This window comes from Canis lupus, chromosome 14 (genome assembly GCF_048164855.1).
Source record: "Canis lupus baileyi chromosome 14, mCanLup2.hap1, whole genome shotgun sequence".
In the NCBI taxonomy this organism is placed as follows: Eukaryota; Metazoa; Chordata; class Mammalia; order Carnivora; family Canidae; genus Canis; species Canis lupus.
The window spans coordinates 42,982,236-43,008,087 of record NC_132851.1 but is presented as its reverse complement, the minus strand read 5'-3'; the positions used below and the strand labels follow the sequence as shown (position 1 = coordinate 43,008,087).

The 25,852-nt window shown below is 35.3% G+C and overlaps 1 protein-coding gene and 1 long non-coding RNA gene across 2 annotated transcripts in view; both read left to right on the top strand.

The window, feature by feature from the left end:
• Positions 1–25,852, top strand: part of KCTD8 (potassium channel tetramerization domain containing 8) — a 198,433-nt gene that overhangs the window by 78,565 nt on the left and 94,016 nt on the right. The window lies entirely within an intron of this gene.
• On the top strand, positions 16,292–18,593 carry LOC140604028 (uncharacterized). The gene is made up of 3 exons (XR_012007060.1): positions 16,292–16,424; positions 16,663–16,839; positions 18,157–18,593. It is a non-coding gene; the product is annotated as an uncharacterized lncRNA (long non-coding RNA).

The following is a 25,852-nucleotide window of genomic DNA, read 5'->3' as shown; positions in this document are numbered from 1 at the left end:
ATCTGATCAATGTTGAATTTATTCAGAATGGTCTTTAGAGATTTTGCCTAAGCCTACATGGGTTTAAACTTTGAATTAAGCCTCACAAACAGCAAGACCAAAATAGCAGAGTTAAATAACTAAAGAAATCAATGATATTTGCATAAAATGAATTAATTATTTTGGGTCTTTTGAATTTTATATGACTTCAATACAGGGGAATATACATATAGGAGCCATTCCACTAGTATTTCCTATATACTTCATTTCCTGCTCGATGTCTGAGGTTTGCTTACTGTCCAGTCTGCAAATAACCGATGATGTGGATGATCAATACATTTTGTAAGTGATATATTGAAAACTTAATTCATTTTTATTCCTATGACAAGCCTTAGCCTGCCATTAATTTCAATAAAGGGTAAGAAGATCATGCAACTTGATGTGTTAGGAAAAGCCAGTTAGTAGAAGAAGGAACAGTGCATTAAAATCTTGCTAAATAAATGAATTTAGGCAAGAAAAAAGATGAAATCATAGGACAAACACATATCTATGTAACAAAAGTCATTACAACACTATTCTATTAATACATGTAGGGCTTTCTGATTTAAAAGCTACTGTTTGACAATAAAATATCTAATTTCATTTGTTTATTTTTTTTACTTTGAATTTTTATTGCTATGACATATATTCAGAAACGTCTCTAAAGCAAAGTTATACACTCTTGCAAAGTCAATACCTGTGCTTCCACATTCAGGACAGGAAATAGATCTTTACCCTCTTAATCACCATCGGTGCCTTAGCCTCTCAAGTTCATTTTTACGTTGACTTTGTGGTTACTAATTTAATGTCATTAATTTCCTTGCTTCGTCATCATTTTAACTCTTAGGTACGTGTGTCCCTAACCATGTTTAGTAGACCATTTTTTGAAGAGAAGGAATCCTGCACTATGCATCCTTTCATCCCCAGCCTCTTGCACTCACCATGATGCCTGCGACATCGAGCCATGTGGATAGCCCCACTTTGCTCCCTTTCATTGCATGAAAAGTTTTTATTGTTTGGCTACTTCCCAAATTTTAAATCTATTCTACTGTTCGCGGACATGAGTTGTCTCTAGGTTTGATCTTCATGTCTCTTGGGTGTGTGCCTAGATGTGGAACTGTAGGCATATGTGTCTTTAGCTTTAGTAGATGATGCCAGACTTTCCATTATCATTTCACTCCCCTACCAACCTTTGGCATTTGTTTTTAAAGTCTAGCTGCTCTGATTGGTGTGTTCTGGTAGCCCGGTGTACTTTTCATTTGCATATCCAGCTAATTAGGTTCAGTTCCGTTTGGCCATCTGTGAAATATTTGTTTAAGTCTCTTGCCATATTTTTCTACTGGGTTATCTCCCCCACCCCCATCGATTATGATTGGTACACACACACACACACACACACAAATCCTATTTTGTTGGTTCTGTTTGTTGCAAATGTTTTCTCTCAGTGTGTGGCTTACCGTTTTGCTCTCTTCATGCTCTCTGCTGGGAACACGAAGAATTAATTTTTATGTGATCCAATTTATCAGTCTTTTTCTTCATGGGTATTGCTCATTGTGTATGAAATCTTCTTCTGCCCTCTCATATACTTTTCTCTGTTATATTCTGGAAGCTTTATTGCTTTGCCTTTTACATTTGCTCTACAGTTTACTCGGAATTGATTTTTATGTATTATGTGAGATAGATGTCTAGTTTCATTTTATTCCATGTGGATTTTAAATTGTCCTAGAATCATTTATTGAGAGACTGTCCATTCCCCACTGTATAAAATAATGTGAAGTGATAAAAATCAATTGTCTGTATATGCATGCATCTGGTAATGAACTCTCCATTTCATTCCATTTGTTCACTTGTCTGTCCTTGTGCCAATTGTCTTAATTATATTTTTGTAATAATTCTTGACATCCCATAGAGCAAGTCTTTTTTGCCTTGTTCTTCCACAGTCCCGTCTTAGCTATTCTTGGCTCGTGTCATTTCCACCTTTTAGTATCAACTTGTCAAAACTCTCTCTCTCTCTCTCTCTCTCACACACACACACACACACACCACAGAGTTGTGATTTTTATTTGGATTCATTCAATCACTAGAGTAATTTGGAGAAAATTAATGTCTTAAAATGTTGAGACCTCAGATCCATGAATGTGATCCCTCTCTCTCTAGTTTTTTTTTAGATCTTCTTTCTTTTCACTCAACAGAATGTTATTTTATTTTGTTTTGTGAAGACATCTTGCGCATTTTCAATGAGAACTAATCCTGGTATTTTATTGGTTTTCCTACTGTTGTAAATACCGTGCTTTACAAACATTTATCTAGCACCTTTATAAAACTATGTATCTCACATCTTGTAAATCTTTGTAAAATTATTTTATATCAAGGTTAGTAATTCTCACTGTGTATCTAAATTCAGTACTCTAATTATATACTTTGTCACTCCCCTCCGGTAATCTATGGATTTTGGCTGCCAGCAACAGAAACTAATTTTGGCTAAGTTATGCAAAGGAGAATTTACAAGAAGAATGTAGGTGAAATCACAGATTTCTGGGTTTCTGGGGATCTGTTTTGAAACCAAGTGAGAATGAAGGTAGCCCCAAAGTCCTTGAAGTGTGAACTAAAGTTTGAAAGCATGATGCCTTTGTGACAGCTTTTCTGCACCTGTTCTTGCTTATGCTTGCATCTTTTCCTCAGTTGTGATATTCAAGGCACAGAGCATTCACTTCATCAAACTTAGATCAAGTCCTGATTCTCTTTATGGAAGAAGAGGAAAAAATGTGGTCCTTGGGCTTCTTTAGTGTAGGGGGCAGCTTCTGAGAATTATCTTCCCACCAATGCTATGCAGCTTGGGCTAGAGAACAGAATATAATTCCTCAAAAGAAAATTGGATGCATTTAAGGAGAAGGTTTGAGTGCCGGAGAGCAGATCCGACAGTTCCTTCTCTTCAGAGGAAGAAAATAGATGCCAGTTTGTTGCCCATCAGGCAGGTCTCTCTAAAGTTTAGTAGGAAATACTTTCCCAAGTGTGGATATACACGGTAATAGGATCTCTGAATCCTGATTGTTGTTGTTATTCTCCACCATCTCCCACTCCTCCCTCTGCTTCTCTTCGTCCCCCTTTTCCCCCTCCTCCTCCTCCTTTTCTTCCCTTACCAATTTTAATCGGTCAAAACATGATAATTGATAACAAAACGTTTTGGTGAAGCAGATTAGAGAATTGGGAGGTCAAATCTTGGTATAAGTATTTATTTTTTTTTCTGTAGAAATTTGTAGTATTAAATAAACTAAGAGAGATATACCCTATAACTTAATTTCTCTAGAAATTAAAATAAGTCATGTAACTTTTTGCACATCTATTATTATTATTATTATTATTACAGAGAAATGAAGTTCAATTAGGTTGGTATTTAACCCTTTTTCCATTCTAGGGATGACTCCAACTTCAAGCATGTTCCTAACTTGTGGAGAGTAATTACATTTGGAGCAATGTAAATATATGTGCAGGATCAGATGCTATAGTGATGTGCTAATCTACTGTCCTTTACAGAGAGTTAAGAGGTCTTTTAGTTCAATCCTTACCTCATGAAGGAACTTGGCCTATCTCTGGAATTTATTGTGTAATATCCATTGAAAACTTCCTGGGATAAGGAATGGTACTCTTGGAGACAACTTTCTCCATTACTGGACAATGCTAATATCACTTTCTCTCTTACTTCTTTAAGACTCCATGACTCTACTTTCTTTTTTTTTTTAATCTACTTCTTTTTCTAAATGTAATTTTAATTTTTTAAAAAATAATTGATGTTTCTTTTTTATAGTCAATGTTTCTTTTAAAAAAATTATGCAGATAGTAGAAGATTATACAAATAAAAGGTGAAAGTTTGGAAATGTCTTATACTGCCAAAGCAATTCTTTCTTTATGCAATTTCTACACACCTGTCTATGTCCAGCCTTCTGGAGCAAGAGAATGTATGTCTGTCCATTCTTTCTTTACATAAAAATACTGCAGGTGTTGGAACACAGGTATCATGACCTCATTAACTGTTTTTCTTCCTTTCTGACTGTGCCATGTATCTTCAGTTGTTAAAATAAATATTTTAAGTGTATACAAAACATCTTCAAAATAGAATTGTTTGGTGTTTTCATAGAAACACTTCTATGACATTTGTGCAGTTTTATGTTATTAACTAAATGTGAGACAGTACTGAATAAGCTTGTGTGACATTCTGAATCATGTTTCAGCTATTACTGAGTTTTTACATGAAACATCAATATGAGTGTCTGTCGGTACCATTTATATACACAAATGACATTTTTGTTTTTGACACTAATTTAATAAAAGGAAACATAATTTGTGGATCCCTGGGTGGCTCAGCAGTTTAGCGCCTGCCTTTGACCCAGGGCATGATCCTGGGGTCCCAGGATCAAGTCCCACGTCGGGCTTCTGGCATGGAGCCTGCTTCTCCCTCTGCCTGTGTCTCTGCCTCTCTCTCTCTCTCTCTCTCTGTCTATCATGAATAAATAAATAGAATCTTTAGGAAAAAAACATAATTTTGTCATTGAAATGTTATACGTCTATATTGTTAAAATTTTCTAAATAATGAAGCTAGTAATCATAATTCTCCTTTTAATAAAATAACACCCAAAGATAGCATTTGTTAGATCACTGTTTGAAAAGATCTTGAAAGTTCCTGTGTCAGTACATGCATTACCTCTTTAATAAATGTGTCATTTTAAGATTGCATGCATGTATTCTAGTTCCTATGCAAATAATTATTTGCAAAAATTGTCAACTCTTCTAATTAAAAAAGAGGTTCTTACTGAGAAGACTTAACACAGCAGTAGAATGAAGAAAAAATTTAATGCAAGCCCATGACTGTGTCATTGAGCTATATTTCTTAATAGTCCCCCTAACTTGTATAATTTATAAGAAAATGATTATAATATATAACTATTCAGTAATACATATTTTTAAACACCAATATATAGTTATGTTATATTCTTAGAGCTATCTTTTAAAAAAATGACTACTTATTGTTTCATAGCTTGAGTGTCCTAAAAATAAATTTATCCCTCCTCCTTCTAATGAGTATGACTTTGGATCATTTATAACAAATAATGCTACAAAGAATTTCTTTGTAAGTGGGTAAAACATTTCTATAATAGATTCTTTGAACTGGAAATATTGGGTTCAGAGTATGTGATTTCAGTTACTGACATGCAAACCTAAATTGTTGTCTGATGACATTGTGATTTCCAGTCACACCAGGTATATTGCTTTGTAGCATTAGCTTCCTCACATTCTCTCCAACAATGAATAATAATCACAATATTTTTAATTTGGGCAGATTGATAGTTTAAAAATGACATCTCATTTTAATTTCTCAATTTTTTAATTAAAGAGGTTATAATTTATTTAGGACCATTTGAATATCCTTTCCTAAGGAAATCCTTTCCTGATTTTTTTTTATTTTTATTTATTTATTTTTAAAATTTTATTAAATTCAATTAGTTAACATATACTGTATCATGAGTTTCAGAAGTAGAGTTTGGTAATTCATCCATTGCATATAACACCCAGTGCTCATCACTTCATGTGCCCTCCTTAATGCCCATCACCCAGTGACCCCATTCCCCCACTTATCTCTCCTCCAGCAACCCTTTTTGTTTCCTATAGTTAAGAGTTTCTTATGGCTTTTCTCCCTCTCTGATTTCATCTTGTTTTATTTTTTCCTCTTTCTCCTATGATCCTCTGTTTTGTTTCTTAAGTTCCACATATGAATGAGATCATATGATAATTGTCTTTCTCTGATTGACTTGTTTCGCTTAGCATAATACCCTCTGGTTCTATCCACATCATGGCAATTGGTAATATATCATTTTCTTTTTTATGGCTGAGTAATATTCTATTATTCACATCTTCTTTATCCATTCATCTGTTGATGTGCATCTGGGCTCTTTCCATAGTTTGGCTATTGTGTACATTGCTGCCATAAATGGTGGTTTATAAGTATCCCTGGGATCATTGTGTTTGTATCCTTTGGGTAAATACCTAGTAGTGGAATTCTTGGGTCATAGGCTAGTTCATTTTTAACTTTTTACAGAACCTCCATACTGTTTTCTACTGTCTATACTACTTGCATTCCCACCAACAACATAAGAGGGCTCCCCTTTCTCTGCATTCTTGTCAACATCTGTTGTTTCCTGACTTGTTAATTTTAGCCTTTCTGACTAGTATGAGGTGGTTTCTCATCGTGATTTTGATTTCTATTGTCCTGATGCCAAGTGGCATTGAGCATTTTTTCAGGTGTTTTTTGACCATTTATATGTTTTTGGAGAAATATCTGTTCCTGTGTTCTGCTCATTTCTTGACTGGATTATTTGTTTTTTGGGTGTTGAGTTTGAGAAGTTCTTTAAGATTCTTGGATACTAACCCTTTATCTGATAAGACATTTGCAAATATCTTCTCCCATTCTCTAGATTGTCTTTTGTTTCTGTGGATTATTTCCTTTGCTATGCAAAGCTTTTTATTTTGATGAAGTCCCAGTACTTCATTTTTACTTTTGTTTCCCTTGCCTCTGGAGAAGTGTCTAGCAAGAAGTTGCTGTGGTAGAAGGTTGCTGCCTGTGTTCTCCTCTAGGATTTTGTTGGATTCCTGTCTTACATTTGGGTCTTTCGTCCATTTTGAGTTTTTGTGTGTGTGTGGTGTAAGAAAATGGTCCAGCCTTTCTTCATTTTTAATTGGATTGTTTTATTATTATTGATTTCTTATTGGAACTCTTTTAAAAACAGGGTTGTTATTTTTTTCTATTCTGCATAATGCAGCTATCTTATTCCAGTATAGTATATGTCCTTTAACAGTAGTTTGTAGAAAAATTTTTTGCAAAGGATTTTTTTTCTATTTTTAATCAGTCCTTTATAGCGTATGGTTTTCTGTTATGTTTATGACAGCCATTTATTTTTAATGATTTATTTATTTATTTATTTGAGAGAGAGCAGGAGCAGGGGGAGGGGCAGAGGAAAAGGGAGAGAAGCAGACTCCCCACTGAGCCCAGAGCCCCAGGCCGCTGGATCTGAAGACAAGCCAAAACCAAGAGTCGGATGCTTAACTTACTGAGCCACCCAGGTGTCCCTTCAGCAGCCTTTCTTACCCCAAGATTATAAACTGTTATTCCATATTTTTCTTATGAATGATATTTATTTTTTAACTAGTTTTAAAAAAATAGAAAAAACAATACGATAATTGCTAATATACATTAAGGGTGTTTACTGTGTGGCAGGCAATTTCCTAGAATCTTTGCATCCACTAATCCATTTAATCTTCAAAACTATCTGATAAGTTTAGGTTTTTCTGACACTGTGGGTAAGGACATTGAAGCACAAAAAGATGAAGAGGTTACTCAGCAGGTATGTAGTGAGTCGGGAATCAAGCCTTTGCAGTCACCTGTTCAGCCTTTTTCGTAAATCATAATGAATTACTCGCCAATGCAAGCAGGTTGACTTAAGAATTTTTATTTGAATATCTCTGTTTCCAGCATTATTGGATTGCGTTCTGTGGGGGAATATGGCAAACGTGTAAGCGCCTCTTCCTTTCACATGGAATGCAGAACTAAGAAAGTTGCGTCCTAACTTGAAAGCAAAGAAAAGCAAATAAGGTAGATCAAACAATCAGAAAACAAATTGTATACTTCAGAAATGAGAAGCTCTTGGTGATAAAATTCACAGGGTATACAGCAAGAAGATTTTGGTTTTGGAAGTCATCCTTACCTCCCTCTAAAAAATCACCAATATGTTGAATCAAAGGAGAGCTTTGGAGGAACAGAGGTCACTGTATTTCTAATAGGAAAAGAAAAAGAACCTTCTCAAGTAAGAAAACAAATAAAAAAATAACTCAATTTAATACCCTAATGACACCTAAGAGATCATCTGAAAGAAAACATGAAATAGTTTGTTTTGTTTTTGTAACAAATAGTTGAAAGGAAGAGAATCTAGTGAGCTTCTTGCCTGGTCACCCCCAAGAACACAAGCCTTGTCTTCTCCTTCCACGAATCCTGAATTTTCCCTCATTTACTTTAGACCATCACCTAGGATACAGCCCAGTATGCATTAAAATGAAGCCAGATGACCTAAATGGAGGCTTTCTGGGCCCTGCTGAGCTGCCTTTACTCAGCTAACAGTGACATCACCACATTTTTCAGTGACCTAGTTGAGCTTTGGTACTCCCTCTGAAGCGCTGACATGCCCACTTGCGGGTAAGTGTGTGACACGCGTGATGATGGTTAGCAAAAGGCAGAGCTCCCTTGATTGGCAGGGACAGGACGCTTGCTAATAAAAACACGAGAAAGGCCTCAGATTTCGCACGTGTGCGCGTATGTATACCATATATGACACATGAAACACACGTGAGATACGTGATACATGCGATACATATGCATATATACATATTTGGGATTTAAGTATCTTCTAAAATCTTTTGCCAATTGGCTGGCTTTCTTACGATTTACTTGTAATACCTCTTTATATATATACATATATATATAAAGTTCCTCGCTAGATACGTATTTTGTAAATGTTTCCCTTGCCTTTCATTTCTCTAAGTATCTTTTGAAAGGCAAAATTTCTGGTTTTGCTTGTGTTTTTTTATTTTTATTTTTATTTTTACGCTTCATGGTTTTTGGATCCTACAAGTCATCTTTGCCAAATCCAATGTCACTAAGATTCTTCTAAAATTTTTCTTCTGGAAGTTTGTTCTTTCACTATTATATTTAGATCTATCCATTTAGAATTAAATTGTATATAATGTATGAAGTAAGGTTTGGATTTTTTTTTTCATATGACTCTCCAGTTTTTTCACGTAGCATTTTTTTCACTACCTTTCTCCACTGAATTGCCTTCTCAAGTTTGTGAGGGTCTATTTCTGAATTCTCTATTTATATCCAATAATATTTAAGCCAACATTTATACTAATACTACCTGTTCTTGAGTCCCATGACTTTATGATAAGCCTTGAAATCAAGTAATTTAAGTCCTTCAATTCCTCTTCTTTTTAAAAATTGGTTATTATAGGTATTTGATATTTCCATATAAATTTAATAATCAGCTTATCAAGTTTTTGAAAAAAGCCTGATGAGATTTTGATTGGAATTGCACTGAATCTAACAATGTCACTAAAAACTCACATCTTAATATTGAGCCATCCAAACAATAAACATAGTATAGCTTCCCATTCTGCTAGGTCTTACATAATTTTTCTTATCAATTGTTTTTACTATTCTTTCCTCGAATCTTGCATGTATTTTGTTCTGTATATACCTAAGTATTTCACATGCCTTTATTACATATAAAAAGCATCATGTTTTTGTATATTGACCTTTATTTTATTTTATCTTAGATTTTATTTATTTATTCATGAGAGACACAGAGAGAGAGGCAGAGACATAGGCAGAGGGGAGCCCAATGTGGGACTCGATCTCAGGACACCGGGATCATGACCTGAACCAAAGGCACTCAATTACTGAGCCACCCAGGCATCCCTGTATATTGACCTTCATTAATTAAAGTAATTATCAGTAGTTTAGGCTTAAAACTCATCTTGCTTTTATTTTGTCTCATTTGTTTCTTCTTTTATCTTTTCAAAAATTTTTGGTTGATGAATGAACATCATTCCATTTTATTTCTTTTTTAAGATTTATTTATTTCAGAGAGGGAGGGACAGAAAGAGAGGAGGTGGAGGGAGGGGCAGAGGGAGAAGGAGAGAAAATCCTTGAGCTGACTCCCCACTGAGCGCTGAGCCTGGAGTGGGGCTCCATCCCAGGACCCTGACACCACAACCTGAACTAAAATCAAGAGTCAACTGCCCAACTGACTGGGCCACCCAAGCACCCCTTCATTTTATTTCTATCATTTGCTTATTCACTGTGCCTATTCTGGGTATTGTTATCATTGCTCTATGGGTTATAATATGCACATATGTCTTTTACTTACAATAATCATACTTTCAAATAACACTATATTACTTAACATACAATGCAAAAACCTTATAAAAAGGTACTATTTCCCTTACCTGGTTGTTGTGTTACTACCATACCACATCTTTGACTGCCACATATATTACATAGCACACAGTATGTCATTATTATCTTACACAGTCAACTATATTTTTTTTAATTACAAAATAGGAAAATAATCCATTTACATTTACCCACATATTTGTCAACACCAACAATCTCCAATTTGTTGGAGATTTGTTTAGACAAACTTCTTTGCTTAGATCCATGTAATATCACCCTCCCTTGGCCTGAAATTTCCTTTAACATTTCTGGTAATGCAGTTTTATTGGATATAAATTCTCTGGGGGGAAAAATTACAAAAATGTTACCTTCATTTGAAAGGAAATCTTAGCTGGTTATAGAAATCTAGATTTAGTTTTTTTTTTCTTCAGCATTCTAAAAAATACATTCCATTATCATTTATCTTGAATTATTTATGATAAAATATATGTAATAATTCTGATATTCCTCTACTCTCCCAAAATATGACAGGCCTTCTCTTTCTTACTCCTTTTATGACTTTCTCTTTAATATTGATTCTTAGCAATTAGCTTACGATGTACCCTGCTTTGGTTTGCTCTGTTTTTATCTTGCTTTGGGTTCTCTGATATTTGTGAATCAATTTTAATCAAGTTTGGAAAAATTTTGCCATTATTTTTTCAAAAAATTCTCTTCCCCCTCTCCTCTTTAGACCACATGATGTTGTCCCACAGGTCCCAGAGATCCCTGAAGCTATATTTTTATTTTTATGTTTTTTTTTAACCTTTGTGCTTCACTTCTGATACTTTCTAGGTCTTCAAATTCACTGATTTTTTTCTCTACTCTAAACTGCTATTAATCTAGTTGAATTTTCATATCAGGCCTTCTATATTTCAGCTTTAAAAATTCCATTTAATTCTCTTTTATAGGCTCCATTTCTATTGCTATTATGTTCATGTTTTCCTTTAAATCCGGAGTATGTTTATTATAAGTGATTCATCTTATAATATTTCTGCTATTTCCACATCACTGTTATTATTATTTTTTTTTTTAGAGATGGATTGGGGAGGGACAGAAGGAGAGGGAGAAGGAGGATCTTAAGCAGGCTACACACCCAATGGGAAGCCCTACATAGTGGGGAGGGGCTCGATCCCACAACCCTGAGATCATGACCTGAGCCAAAATCAACTCCGCCACCCAGGTACCTCTTCCACATCTCTGTAATTTCTATCTGGCTTTCTATTACCAGATTTTTTTCCTAAGGAAATCAAGAGTTATGTTTTTCTTTGCATACCTCGCGATTCTTTTGTTTGTTTCTGGACATCGTGAATGTTATATTATTGAGTATTGCATATTGTTGACTTTTTAAAAAGTGCATTAGACTTTTCTATTTATAGGCAGTTGTATGCAGACCCTTTTGAGGCTTGTTTTAGGACTATTTGTTGGGGGTGGAGTGGTGTGCAGGTTCAGTGTAGCCTTCATTCTAAGCTTAACTTACATCCATTTCTAATGTGTCACTTTTAAGGTTTTTTTTATGAATGTCTCAGGTGTTCAAACAGTTCTCTCTACTGTAACCTGTTGGAACTGAAACTACTCTAGCCTTGGGTGACCTATGAAAATTGAACATATTATAATTCCCTACTTATTCCCTAATCAACCTCATGGATTTTCCCCCTATCCTCAGCCAGTTTAGGATTACAGTGACAGACCCAATAATACCACTAATCAGGGTTCTGGAGGTTTTTCTCCCTACCCGCCTCCTACCATGGAAATTCCAGCAATCTTGGCCTCTCCAAATTCTATTTATGTCACCTCAAACAGAGAGACCACTAGACTCCACCTTGGCTCCTCCTCCTTGCATCATGATTAGGAAAACATTTTCAGGGAAAAAGCCAAGGTGATCCTAGAGCTCTCCTCATTGTATTCTCTTCTTTCTGTGATCACACTTCTGCATTTCCCACTATCCAGTGTATAAAACCAATTTTTTAGCCTATATTATCCAGTGTTCTAGTGGCTTACACAGCTGTGCCAGCCCCAGTCATGCTATCATGGTTGGAAAATTTGTTTTGGATTATTCCAAGTATTTTTTATTAGTCATCTTGCAACCCACACTAAGATTTAAAAAAATCTAGTAGAATGAATGAGAGTTTTCTAACATTCATATATAATTCCATTTCTCAATTTTATTACCACTAGGCCTACTGCTTTATTTGGTCATTTGTGTTTGTCTTCGTTTTATTGCGGTAACATATAACATATCTTTTGTTAAACAAACTATACTAATTTTCTATGATAAAATTTCCATCATATCAGCTTCCAGGCTTAATCCTTTTCAATTTTTGCAATTTCTGAATTAAGTAAAATCTTCTTAGATTTGCCTAGTGGGATTCCCATTCCCTGCCCCCTAACGTTTCTAGCTAGTTTGATCCTATTTCTTCATGCTTACTTTTCATACCAGTGTAAGATGACCCTTTCCTAAATATGACACAAAGTCTCATCAATGAGCAATGGCTCTCTCCATATGAAATAGCCTTTTCTAGAGCCTTGCCATCTCCACTTGCCAAAATCACATCTTTAAGGTCAATCTCAGATATTATATGTTTCATGAAGCCTAAAGAAGATAGATGTAGGGCACCTTGGTGGCTCAATTGGTTACACCTTTGGTTCGGGTCATGATTCCAGAGTCCTGGGATCAAGTCCTGTGTTGTGGGGGGGCGGCGGTGGGGAGAAGGTCCCTGCTCAGCAGGAAGTCTGCTTCTCCCTCTGCCCCTTTCCCCCACTCATGCACATTCTCTCACTCTCAATCTCTCTCAAATAAATGAATAAAATGTTTAAAAAAATAAGGAAGATAGATGTAACTTCCTTCTTCTGGGGCACTGTAATACCCTCTTATTTTATTAACTTTGTGAGCAATCAGCATGTGCCAGTTACTTTTCTGAGTCTGACAATTATTTTATCCAAGCCTCATAAAGTCCTGCTTAGTGAGTGCTGTAATTATCCTCAACTTACAAATGGGAAAACTAAGGCACAGGAATGATAAATAAGTGGTCTATAGTTGCACTACCTGTCAGCACTGTGCTGCGTTGCTTTACTTCACACATCCTTACAGTATCACAGACATATTAAACACTGCATGAAGGTACTGGCTTTGTAAAATATGTAGCAAAGACCTTGAATACAGCAGGCATGATACAGTCAGTATTTGTTCCTGCTCTGGAAGGCAGAAAGAGTGAAAAATAATGGTCATGGAATGCTATTCTTTTCTAAAAGTCAATATGATTTGGGGAAAATGAATAAAAGCACAAGAATTAGAAAGTGGGCAGTAAATAAAAAATAGAATGGCTTTGGCTGCCTTGATATTTTATGTTGGGTAATTGTTTTATTAAAATTAAAAATTGGAATAGAAAAATTTATGAAAAATTGAGTCAACTGAGAAAATTCAAGAACTAATAGTTATGCAAATCATGTTTAAAGTTTACCCTTTTATCCAATAAAACTTTATTTTTAAAATTATTAATTATTGTTGAGAAAAATCTTAAAACATAAGCTTTCTTATAGCTTTTAAAACAGTGGATACCAAAATATAATTTATCCTTTCTCTTGAGTCATTAGAAACATTGATTCCTAAACTATGCAGTTATAAGGTCATGCCTTCAGGAGTTAGCGAGATCAATGGAGACATTTGCTTTATGGCTGGGCATGTTGCCTCATTAAGAACCATGACACATTGTTTCCATTTTTAGCAATGCTAATCCATGCTGTTAATAGTTAGTGATGTCAAATTCACTAAATCAGGCAACATAACTTTACACAGAATTTTAAAAATATTCCCTGCCACTATGGGTGGTTCTAATTCTATTATAATCTTTTATGAACTCTGCAGTATGTTTTTCAATAAGAAATTGTTTTCATTTATTTCTTAGTGAATTTGTTTTAACTGCTAGAGTTGTCAGAATGTGACTTCTACACAAATAGAGTATTTACATAACTAGAATAAATTGCCATCCAATTTCTCAGTGAAAATTATTTGATCTATATATTGAGGGCATGGACACAATTAAGAAACCCAGATTAGCAAACTTCACCATTTGATTATATCAATCTCCAACTAAGAATATGATTTATTCACTTTTGCATTCCCTGTGATGCAGTGTGCTTACTTAAAATAGTCAATAAATGGACAAAGCTACTGAAAGAGATAAATATAATCATTAAAGAAAATTCATAGAAGTATAGAAAATAACTACATTGGCTCTTCATACAAAAGACCGATTTATAATAAAGGTTAAAAATTTAAAAATCTGTGTAAAATTATCAACAATATTTTGTAAAATAATCACTATCTAAACTTGGAAAATAGTTAAGCACATGAATTAAACACATATTAACCCTATATATGGATACAGTGTTCATAACTTCTTCCTCCCCTATTGGCTTTATTCCTCATGGTTGAATAGTACATAATCTTCTTACTCTGAGTTTTTCCCAGTCTTCAGATTTTGATTACAGTTTAAAAGAGTCTAACTTTGCACCAAAGGTCTTTTTTACTACCTCTCACTTAATTTTGGTCTTTTACCTACTTTACATAAAATTTATTAAGATCTTAAAGATTACAAGCAGTTTGCTGCAAGTTAAGAATAATGGATGAATTCTAACTTCTTAAAGCAGTTTGCTGCGAGTTAAGAATAATGGATGAATTCTCACTTCTTAACTTTTTTTCTTTTTTGGCAAAATAAAAAAAGGAAGAAGAGACTAAGCATTATTCGCTGACAATTATGAGAGTACTTGCTCCTTTCTCTTGAAATGTTCTTAAATCCCCATTTTCTCTAACCTCATCAGGTACCTAGGTCCTAGGCCAGGTAGTATCAAATGAAAAAAAGCAGAACTTATGTGACCCATATTTCATTTCTGACTCCGCTTGCTCTTTGTGTAACTTAGAATAAGAGGTTTTGTCTATATGAGATTAATGACCATGATGGCTATGATACAAAATTGCCATGAGACTCAATAACTCCACGTTTAGAACAATATTTTGAAAACTTTAAACATTATAAAATTAATAAATATTATTTCTGTAGACGATCCTCCATAGTAAGATATCATGCCACTTTTCCCAAAACTCAATTTAAGGGCAGTTATTGAAAAAAAAAAAAAAAAAGACGTTTAAAACAAAAACAGAAACAAAATCTTGAAAACAAAGATTTAAAAATAGTTAACACTCACGTGACATTAATTGCTATCTCTTTCTCTACTACACTATTCGTCCCCCTTATAAAGATGAGGAAACTGGGGATCCCTGGGTGGCTCAGTGGTTTAGCTCCTGCCTTCGCCCCAGGGCATGATCCTGGAGTTCTGGGATCGAGTCCCACATTGGGCTCCCTGCACAGAGCCTGCTTCTCCCTCTGCCTGTGTCTCTCATGAATAAATAAATAAAATCTTTAAAAAAATAATAAAAAATAAAAATTAGCTAAAATTAATTTTTAAAAAAACATAAAGATGAGGAAACTGCAAAACAGGTTAAATAATTTGACAATTGTCACACTAGCAAAGTAGTGGAACGTAGGCAGCCTGACTCCCAAGACTGCTCTGGATTGAGTCTGTTTTTTCTCCATCTCTTCCCTTTCCTCAATCATTGCCAAATCACTGCCACAGACAAAGAGGGATAAATAGCTGAATGCATGAAGAATGAATGAATGCAGCTTTCTTCTCTTGATTGAGATTAATCCAAGGCACGGATCATTTCATACAATAATACAATAACTATGTTGGTTTTTCATACAAAAGACAAAACAGCTGAAGGTATTATAAGACTATTTTGGCCAGAAGATTCCCCTCCTAAAGCCCCAACAGAAGGAAACAAAGAATATTAAGTTAAGGGCCATGAGAATATCTGTTCAAAGGAGTTGCCAGAATTGGATATGTCCTTCAGAGGATGTGAGTGGGAGCACTCTATATAACAGCCACCATTCTATAGCTATCCTAAAACTGAAGGACAAAAATACAATTTTTTAAAATACAATACAATTAACTTCTGTATCTATTTTTAAGGAGATATTTTATTATATACATGGTACCTTTTGCTTGAATAAATGGTATCTTCCAGTATCACCCAAATAAAAGAAAACATTAAAATTAAGAAATGATTATATCTGGCATAATAGTCAAGATCCTCTCTAAACATATAAATATTCTTTAACTGGAATTTCTGGATTTCATCTGTTCTGTTTGTTTGTTTTCTATTTCATAATACAGTCAAAAAACAACATATGAAAGAAACACTGCCAGAAATATTTTCTTATGATAACCTTGAATATTATTAAAGTATCTAAATATAGAAGATGAAACTGAGTTGGAAATTTCTACCAAATCCATACAGGAAGGACTTCACAAGGTCAGGATTGTTTTTCTCCCCCTCCCTTGAAGCTACACACTTCTTGTAATTTAATATGAGCATAAACATGTTGCTTAAAATATCAAGGTGGGCCACTGCTTAATTAGCAGTTTAAAATTTATTTCAATCAAAGCCATTACCTTGGAAAGGATATACAGCAGAAAAACTCTATGAAGCTCTTTTTCTTCTTTATTAAAATAAAGTGTTTAACTATTTCATGTTTTCTTTCCTTTTTTAGACTATGGCTGTAGGATGAATAGACATATAATGAAATTTGAAAGTTGACTGGAGTGAAACTAAAATGTTGAAGAAAGAATAAGTTATTCTTTCCAACTCAGTAAAACAGCTAGACTGGGGCCCGCCCTCTGTGCTCAGTGGTGTTCTTGGCTGACAGAGAATGTAAAGTTACTGGAAGGTCAGATTCATGTTTCAAGGATCTTATGAGCTCTTTGTTCTATGGGAACATATTGATACTTGATAGTAATGATATTTTTTAGATTTTTTCTGTTGTTAAAGGACCAGAACCTCATTTTTTATAACATCCCATCCAAAGGAAATATTATGTGGAATTTCAATGTATAAAATTAATTTTAAAAAAGGCAAGTGGGAAAGGATGTGAGCCTGAAGCCCTTCAAACTCAGAACTGAGTGTTTTTACTCATTTCAGAAATCTCTAAAGAAGCCTAGGGTTCCTGCTGAGATCCCCAGACCTCCTGGGAACCTTATGGTTCAGGAGCACACAATTTCAAAGTCAGTAACAGAGATAATTTTGCAGCAGGTCTCCGTTATTTTTTCTGAAGAAATGACCAAAATGATATGGAAATCTCACTTGGTTTTGATACGAACTAAATGGGTTTGTTTGGGTTCTTTTAATGCACAAAAATCCTGTTTTGAACTAATTTCAGTCCTGTGGTGAAAATATCGGATCATCGAACCCATAATGTTATCATTTATTCATGCATGTCACAGTTATTTACTGACACCCAGGAGCCATTCTAAGTGCTGAGGGTAAAATAGTGAATCAGATTGTAGGAAAGGAGATTTTAAAAACTGACCGACTTAAAAAGTCGATATGTAAACTGTGTCAAATACAATGAGATGTATGTGAAGATAGAGCATCTTAAAGGGATAGATAAGGGATTGGGGAAGCTGAGGAGCTATATTTGGGCAGAGAACTGAATGAAATTGAGATAGTGAATGAATCCAAACGTACCCTTCGAATGTTCTGGGCAGCCAGCACTGGTGCATGTGCTAATGGTTGTATTCAGGTAACGGGGACAGAAGTCTGATTGCAGTGAATAGGATGGGAGGAGAGATGAGGAAGAAAGTAGGTATCGACAGCTCTTTCAAGGACCTTGCCCGATCAGGGCACAAGATCAATTTTGGTTAAATAAATGATAGCAAGGATGGGCTGGTTTTCCTGATTCATTATAATGCCACTTTACAGGGATGGCATTTCATAGATTAGTGGCTATCAGAGTTTTTCTAAACATGTTTTATTCATTTTGCCAAAACACATCCTTTGTGGAGCCTTCATACGTAAACAGATGTCCATAGAGCATCACCCCATAATCTCATGCAGCTGTTAACTTGCATATCACCAGATGATGTTACCTTGAAATGTTTAAAGAGGATTTACTGTTGCAAATGCCATCCTAGAATGTCTCATATTTATGCTTTATATATAAATGCATACATATAGTGACCTGAACCTTGTGATCCTTTTACTGTAGGAACAAATGAAAACAAACAAACAAGTGAAGAAGAAAAAAGAAAAGGAACATGTGATTTTCCACGAATGTCACTCAGTTGGTTTGGGTTGTTTTGTTTTTGTTTCTGCCCACATGATGGAGCGGCATCTGCCTGGGGTGATCAGAAGGGGTTGGACTGTAAGACTTCAGATGATAGGTAGGATTTTAATAGCTTAAAAGGGTATTAGGAAAATGATATGTTGTAGAGAAAGAGTTTAAACCGGCCAGAGGTACGGCATAGGCATGAAAGCATGAGCCACAGTCAAGGTAGGGCAAATGATCGGATTGCATGCGGGCAGGAGAGAGAGCAGTACAAGGCAATGAAAATGTATCGTTTTTTTTTTGTGTGTGTGTGTGTGTGTCCTAAAATTATCTCAATATAGTTTTGCAAAATGTACCTCAGGAATTCTTATTTTACTAACGAGGAAATAAAAGTGAAAAAAAAAAGTTGCATACCTAGCAAGTGGTGAATAGAAGCAGCATTTTAAGCCCCTCCTTCTGACTCTTGAAGTGTTCCTTCGACTGCACTTACTGTCTCTTAGACAATTCCGTGAAGAATGACTGGGCTCATACTTTGGTGGGCCTTCAATCCTGCGTTAAAGGATTTCCACTTCATTTATTAAGTAATAAATATGTAATAAGTAGGGATCCCTGAGTGGCGCAGCGGTTTGGCGCCTGCCTTTGGCCCAGGGCACGATCCTGGAGACCCGGGATCGAATCCCACGTCGGGCTCCCGGTGCATGGAGCCTGCTTCTCCCTCTGCCTGTGTCTCTGCCTCTCTCTCTCTCTCTCTCTGTGACTATCATAAATAAATAAAAATTAAAAAATAAAAAAATAAAATATGTAATAAGTAATAATATTAGATAATACCAAAGGCTTTCGAATAGGCATTAGTATCATTAGTATCATCAGAATTGTGCTTTGGAAAACTGATCAGATGGCTGAGTCCAGAACTGAGTGGTATGGAGAAGTCAGGATACGACACGCCAATGGTAAATCAACCATAGTCATGTTAAGGGGAAGGCAGCCATGGGATTGTGCCACTCAACTGTACATTCCAGAAAGAACCTGCTGGTCATCTGCAAGTTGTCCGGTTGGTGGGCAATTCCTACTGTTAGTGCTTTTGGGATCCACAGTGGTTTTGACCAAGGCCATGCTTTTCCTGGGCAGCCCTTTTTCAGTGGCTGAGCATGTCAGGTGTTCGAGAGCCTGCCCAATTCTGAACAATGTGGGACTCCTATAATAGGAAGTCCTTGCTCCAGAACTTCCTACTGGGTTAGCCAAGACTTTGTCAGATCTTCACTGTTTTGAGCCTTTCTCTGCCCAGTCTTGTTTCTTTTCCTCCACCCAAATCCTTTATTTAACATTTTTCACATCTCTATCACAGTCTGAAGTCTTTCCTTACCCAGAGTTCCTTCCCCTTTTATCTTTTACTCATATTATCTCCAACAAATCTCCTGTGCTCCTAACTCTATCTCAAAAATGTTCATTCTACAATAGTTAAGGTGTGGAAATCAAAAGATGACAACAGATGCTCAAGCTGTTTCTGGATGATGATGGTGATGATGATGATGGGTGATGCTGATGGTGATGATCGTGATGATGGTGATGATTATGCTGATGGTGATGGTGATGATGGTGATGACGATGGTGATGGTAATGGTGATAGTGTTGATGATGGTGATGGTGACAGTGATGATGGTGATGATGATGATACTGACTTTAGCATCACTTAAGTTTTTCTGTAGTCACAGCCAGAAATGCAGTTTATAAATGTGTAGTTTCTAGAACTGACAGTGTATCCAAAGAGATGGAATCTAAGGAAAAGAGAAAAAGTTAGAAAAACAAAAAAGGCTCAAGGGTAGTAAGAGGAGATCTGTGCCAGTGGAGAGAAGAGTTTCATTGAGGAAGAGGGAATCAATATTGTAAATGCTGCCAAGCTAACAAGGAGGGTGAATGCAGCAAAAAGGTCATGTTACCTGTTTGGTTTCTTTTTTTTTTTTGGTTTCTGAAATGTAATGATCTTTTTTTTTTTTTTTCGATTTTATTTATTCACGAGAGACCCAAAGAGAGAGAGGCAGAGACACAGGCAGAGGGAGAAGTGGACTCCCCACAAGGAGCCCAATGTGGGACTCCATCCCAGGACCCCGGGGTCACACCCTGAGCAGAAGGCAGACTCTCAACAACTGAGCCACCCAGGCCGCCGCCCCCGAAATGTAACTATTCTTAGTGTGAGCGTAGCTGGCTATGAGCAACAGGGACTGAGAGGGCTCACTAATCTAGAATCTTGGGTTTGAATGATCTCAAGATGTCTGTGGAACTATCCCTTCCCCTCTGAAGCAGTAGGTATATTTTTCTCATGAGTAATTTTGATAAGGAATTAGTGTAAGAATCCCAGCCAACTGTAGTTGAGACGCACATATTCGTTATTAGAATGACTACCATTGCTCACAAGAAGGTGTGAAGATCTGTGTCTACACATACACACACACACACACACACACACACGTGTAGCTTGCATTTGTCCTGGTGATTCTAGATAGTCTGGTTGAAGCAAATGAAACTAAGGACCGTGCTTCCTTAACTCGGTTTGCACCTATGTTTTCTAGAGTGTGGCTCTCAGATTGGGGTTACATATGCCATTATCGCAGTCATTCAAAACTGTGTTAAGAAAGGGGAAGTTAGAAAAATAGGGTTTTGACTAATGGCTTTACTTATCTAATATTTAGACCAAACAACTGTTGTTTTCTTTAGTGATTTTCACCGCTGACCCACAGACTTTACCGTGCAAAGTTGTGTGCTCATTTTTATGGAATACAATCATTTTAATTATGTTCTTAACTCTGTCCTTCTATGTTATTTGAAGCTAGACATGCTCATTAGGAAGGAATCGTATATTTCCAAGTAAAATTGAGCTATAATTCCTGTACCTGCTGGGTGTATTCAGAGAACAGGTCTCCAACTGTGATATTAATATTACATTATTTGTCATGAAAGAAACTTGCCGACTTATTTCAACTGAAAGGCCAAGATGATGCCCTACAGTGATAATAATGGCATTTATTTTTTGTATAAAAGTATTGATCTAATTATTTATTTAATGTTACCAGGATATACATATGGCTGCCTGCATTCCTATTAGCATGATTCTGGTTTATACATACAATATTAAGTTATATTTAAAATAATTTTTTAAATCTTATGATTGAAAAGGTTTATGCAAAATTCTTTTATTGATCACAAATGTCAGAATGTTGATAATGCTGATATATTTTTATATAATATAGTTTTCTCATTAATTCTACTAGGGACATCTACAAATGTCATGACATGAAATACTTATTGATGGTTTACCAGGTTTTACTGCTAACTAACCATGTTTAGTTGAAAAAAAAAAGCCACAAAACCTCAGGAATAATGCATTAAACAATGGGGAATTAATTTTGGCAAACAGAGGAATCTCTTCACAGAACTGCAATTGCAAGTTCAAATTTGAGGCTGGAGGTTGTGGCTATGTTCGAGTGTATTCTGGCTTTAGTTGCCACTGATGAGCACCTACAAAAAGTTGAGTCACTTGCATCTTTTTTGCTTTATTCAGCCATCATTTTGGTGCTGTCAATCTTTAAATTTAGCTAGCTTAGTAAGTTTTTGGTGGTATTTTTGGTTCATTTTTTTTCTTGATAATTAATTATATTGAACACTCTTTGTATGCTTATAGACCATTTGTGGGTTTTTTTTCCTTTTTTAATTTTGAAGTGTCCTTTCAGATTGTTTTCCATTTGGGGAGTGGGGTTATCTTTTAATTACTCACTTGAACAATGTTTTTATATTTTGTACAAATAGTTTTTCAGCTGATTATGAAACAATTGATTAATTTCTGAGGATTTGGCAGTTATCTGAAATATAATCTTTAATTTGATGTTGTGGTCAAGGGGCTTATTATATATGATTAAAATCCTTTCAAAGTCTTGATCTCTCTTGGTATATGTTCCTTCTCAATATTTTATCGTAGTGTTCTAAAGTTGTCAATTATTTGAAGTTGGTTGATAATGTGTTAAAATCTTGTATATTCATAGGGATTTTCTCCTTGTTTCATCAATTACTGAGAGAGGAATTTTAAATCCTTCAACTGTAATTGCAGAGCTGTCCATTTCTCACTTCAGTTGTGTCATTTTGTTTTATATATTTTGAAATCCACTATGAAGTGTGTATACATTTGGAATTATTATGTATTCCTGATAAATTGAACCTTCTATTGTTTGAATCATTTCTGTTTCAATTTTTGACAGTACTCCTTAACCAGAGGTCATTTTGATAACAGCCACTACAATTTTCTAAGGATTGGTGTTGTCAAGTACTATCTTTTGCTGTCTACTTTTAAGCCATCTCTGTGTTTATATTTATATTTAATCTGTAACTCTTAAAGATAGCATGTACTCAGGGCGCCTGGATGTTCAGTGGGTTAAGCTGCAGACTTTTGATTTCAGCTCAGGTCATGATCTCAGGGTCCTGTGATAGAGTCCTCTGTTGGGCTCCATGCTCAGTGGGGAGTCTGCTTGAGCCTTTTCTCCCCTCCCTCTGCCTCCCATTCCACCTCCACACTCACCGACCTTCTCTCTCTCTTTCTCTCATAAATAAATAAATAAACAGACAAATAAATAAATAATAAATATTTTAAAGAAAGATAGCATGTACTCAATTTTTGCTTTTTAAATCCACTTTGATAATTGGTCCTTTTAAATTAGGCATATTTATAGATGTATGATTAACATAATTATTGATATGGTTGTCAGCCTATTTTGCTAATTTTTTTTTTCTATTTGTGCCATTTAATCTTTGTTTCTTTGTCTCTTTTATCTTGCTCTTTCCTGAGTGGCTTGAAATACTTTATAATATCTATCCTATTGGTCATTTATTTATTTTTAATTTTTTGCTTTGCAGTTCTATAGATTTTTTAAAAATGAGTAGAATTATGTCTACCACCATAGTCAATATAACGGAATGTTCCATTAATACCCTGTATAGTCAACCAGTTTCCCACACTCAACCATTCATCTGTTCTCGATCTCTATATTTTTTTCTTTTTCAGAATATGACATAAAAGGAATCAGATAGTATATAGCCCTCTGGGTCCAACTCTTTCACTTGAAAAATGCATTTGCTGGTCATTCATATTGCTACATGTACTGATAATTCCTTTCTTTTTATTGCAAGAACTACTTCACTATATGGATGTGCCGGAGTTTTCTTTAGGCGCTCCTTAGGTAATGTACATTAGTTTGTTACCTACTTTTGGTGATTTTGAAAGAATAGGTTATAGATATTAATGTAGACACTATTATGTGAACATACATTTTTATTAAGAAATTGCAGGATATTTCTTTTAAATTTGACTTCTTATTTATATTATTTCACTCCTATTTGTAAATGTCATGTTTGAAGTGTTTGGAATGAAACTTTTATTTAATTTAAAAATTCCTATGCCATTATGTTTTGTAAATTTTCTAGGGCATTAATTATTCTGTGAAAATCCTGGCTCTGAGTGTTTGAGAGATCCAGTAAAACCACTGGACTATGGATCCTTCAGCTTCTGCAAATGAGCAAATAACACAAAGGCAAATTTGCCGAGATAGTAAGAGGCAATATATAAAATATATCAGAATGTTATAATCATAAGGGTGTCAGAGATTAGCGTTTGAGTTTCATCTCTACCTTTTACTAGCAGGGTGACCTTGGGGAGTCTACTTTATCTAAGTCTCCATTTGTTTATCTGTAAAATAGGGATAAAAATACAATCTATCAAAAGGATTTCCTGAAGGTTAAATAAGATAATGTTAGTTGAGTATTTAGGATAATGGTTGATATTCTATGTTTATCAGTCATCAGTAGTATTTAGTATTAATCATACTTTTTACATTATAGTATTTAAGGAACTCTAAATAATTAGTGTAAACACTTCATAATCATTTAACAATCTAATTATATTTGACGGAATATGAACATTTTATGACTCACTTGTTCTACCAAATGATGTTTAGCGTTTTCTCCAAGTGTATGATTCTCTATGAATTTTCTGTCATTGCCATAACAAATCACCACAGATTTAGTGGCTTGAATGACATGCATGGGTTGCATGGGTCAGAGGCCTACTAGGGGTTTCACAGGTCTCAAATCAAGATGTCAGCAGACCTGCATTCCTTCCTGGAGGCGCTAAGAGGGAAGCAATTTCCTGCTTATCGAGGTTGGTGGCAGAAATGAGTTCCGTGCTGGCTGTAAACCGAGGGTCGTTCCTAGCCAGAGGCCACCAGCTTCCCGTGGCTTGCAGCACCATCCTTGGTACTTAAAGCCAGCAGCAGTGGCATGAGTGCTTCTCTCGCTGCATCTCCCTGACCCACTCTTTTTCTACTGTCTTTTAGTTTCAGAACTGGTTTGATTAGATTGGGCCCACCCAGGTCATCCAGAATAATCTCTACATCTTTATTCAGCATAATTACATCTGTAAAGTTCTGTGCCATTGGAGGTAACATATTCCCAGGTTCTAAGAGTTAGGTCTAGGGCTTTATTTTTTAATTTTTATTTTTAACTTTTTGCAGATGTGGGGAGAGGGAAGCCTTATTCTGTCTACCACAGATTCTAAGAATTGCATACAGGACATAACAACTCAAAGATGTCAGAGTTTGCCTTTTCAAATCCATGACATCTTCGAATCCATGCTAACCAATGCCCTATGTTCTATTAGACAGGAACCAATGATTTTCTGCTCTTTATGAAATCAAAGGTTGGCTGAGCAGTTGCTGCTGTATAGTAATAGGTGGAGAGAGAAAGGACCAAATTTGGGATGAACTAACAAAATAAAAAGGAAAAATAATATGTAAGGGATGCCAAAGCATTTGATTCTTTTTGTGATCTTGTTTTACCTACTTCATCTTTCTTTTCCTTTTTGTAAACTTTGAGCAAATGCTTTCTCTCTCTCTCTCTATCTCTCTCTCTCAAACACATACACTTTTTGAGTTGATCCAGTTGTTACCCCGATGAAATAATGGTACTTTCAAAATAGTCTTTTTAATTGCCAGCAAAATGGATATTTTGTTGTTTCCGAAAACTCTGGTGGAATAATCTTTAGTTTCCATTTTAAAATTTATTTTTCAAGTTAAGGGATCTTTTGTCTATAAATCCAATGTAAATCCCCAAATTTCTTCTTACATATTAACCAATATTGTATTTCCTTTTTCCTCAATAAATAAGGCATGAGTTATAGTTACATATTTTGAGTTTTTAAGAAGTGCCTTTTGAAATTTTTAAAGAAAGCAACCGTATCATAACGAATCATCACTTTGTTAATTATAAATTCCCATATCATATTTGGTCTTACTACAACTCTGCTAGGTAAATTGGACAGGTAATATCTTGGAGTTAAAGTCAGTGAGGCTTAGTACCACCCAGAATAAACTCTAGGTTTATCTGTTTAACTACAGCTTCTTGATTTTAACCAGTGTTTTTCTTTTCTCCAAAATCTAGATTCCCCTGCTAGGCAAGATTGTTGAAAAATAGAAAAAGAAATCCCTCGTTTTCTCCTTTAAATTCAGAATGTGCTCTCCTGTTTAAAAAAGGCCCCAACTAGTAGTTCTTGCTCTATTTTGTTTTCTTGTGAGTATATATAAGGTAAGGGACTTATATA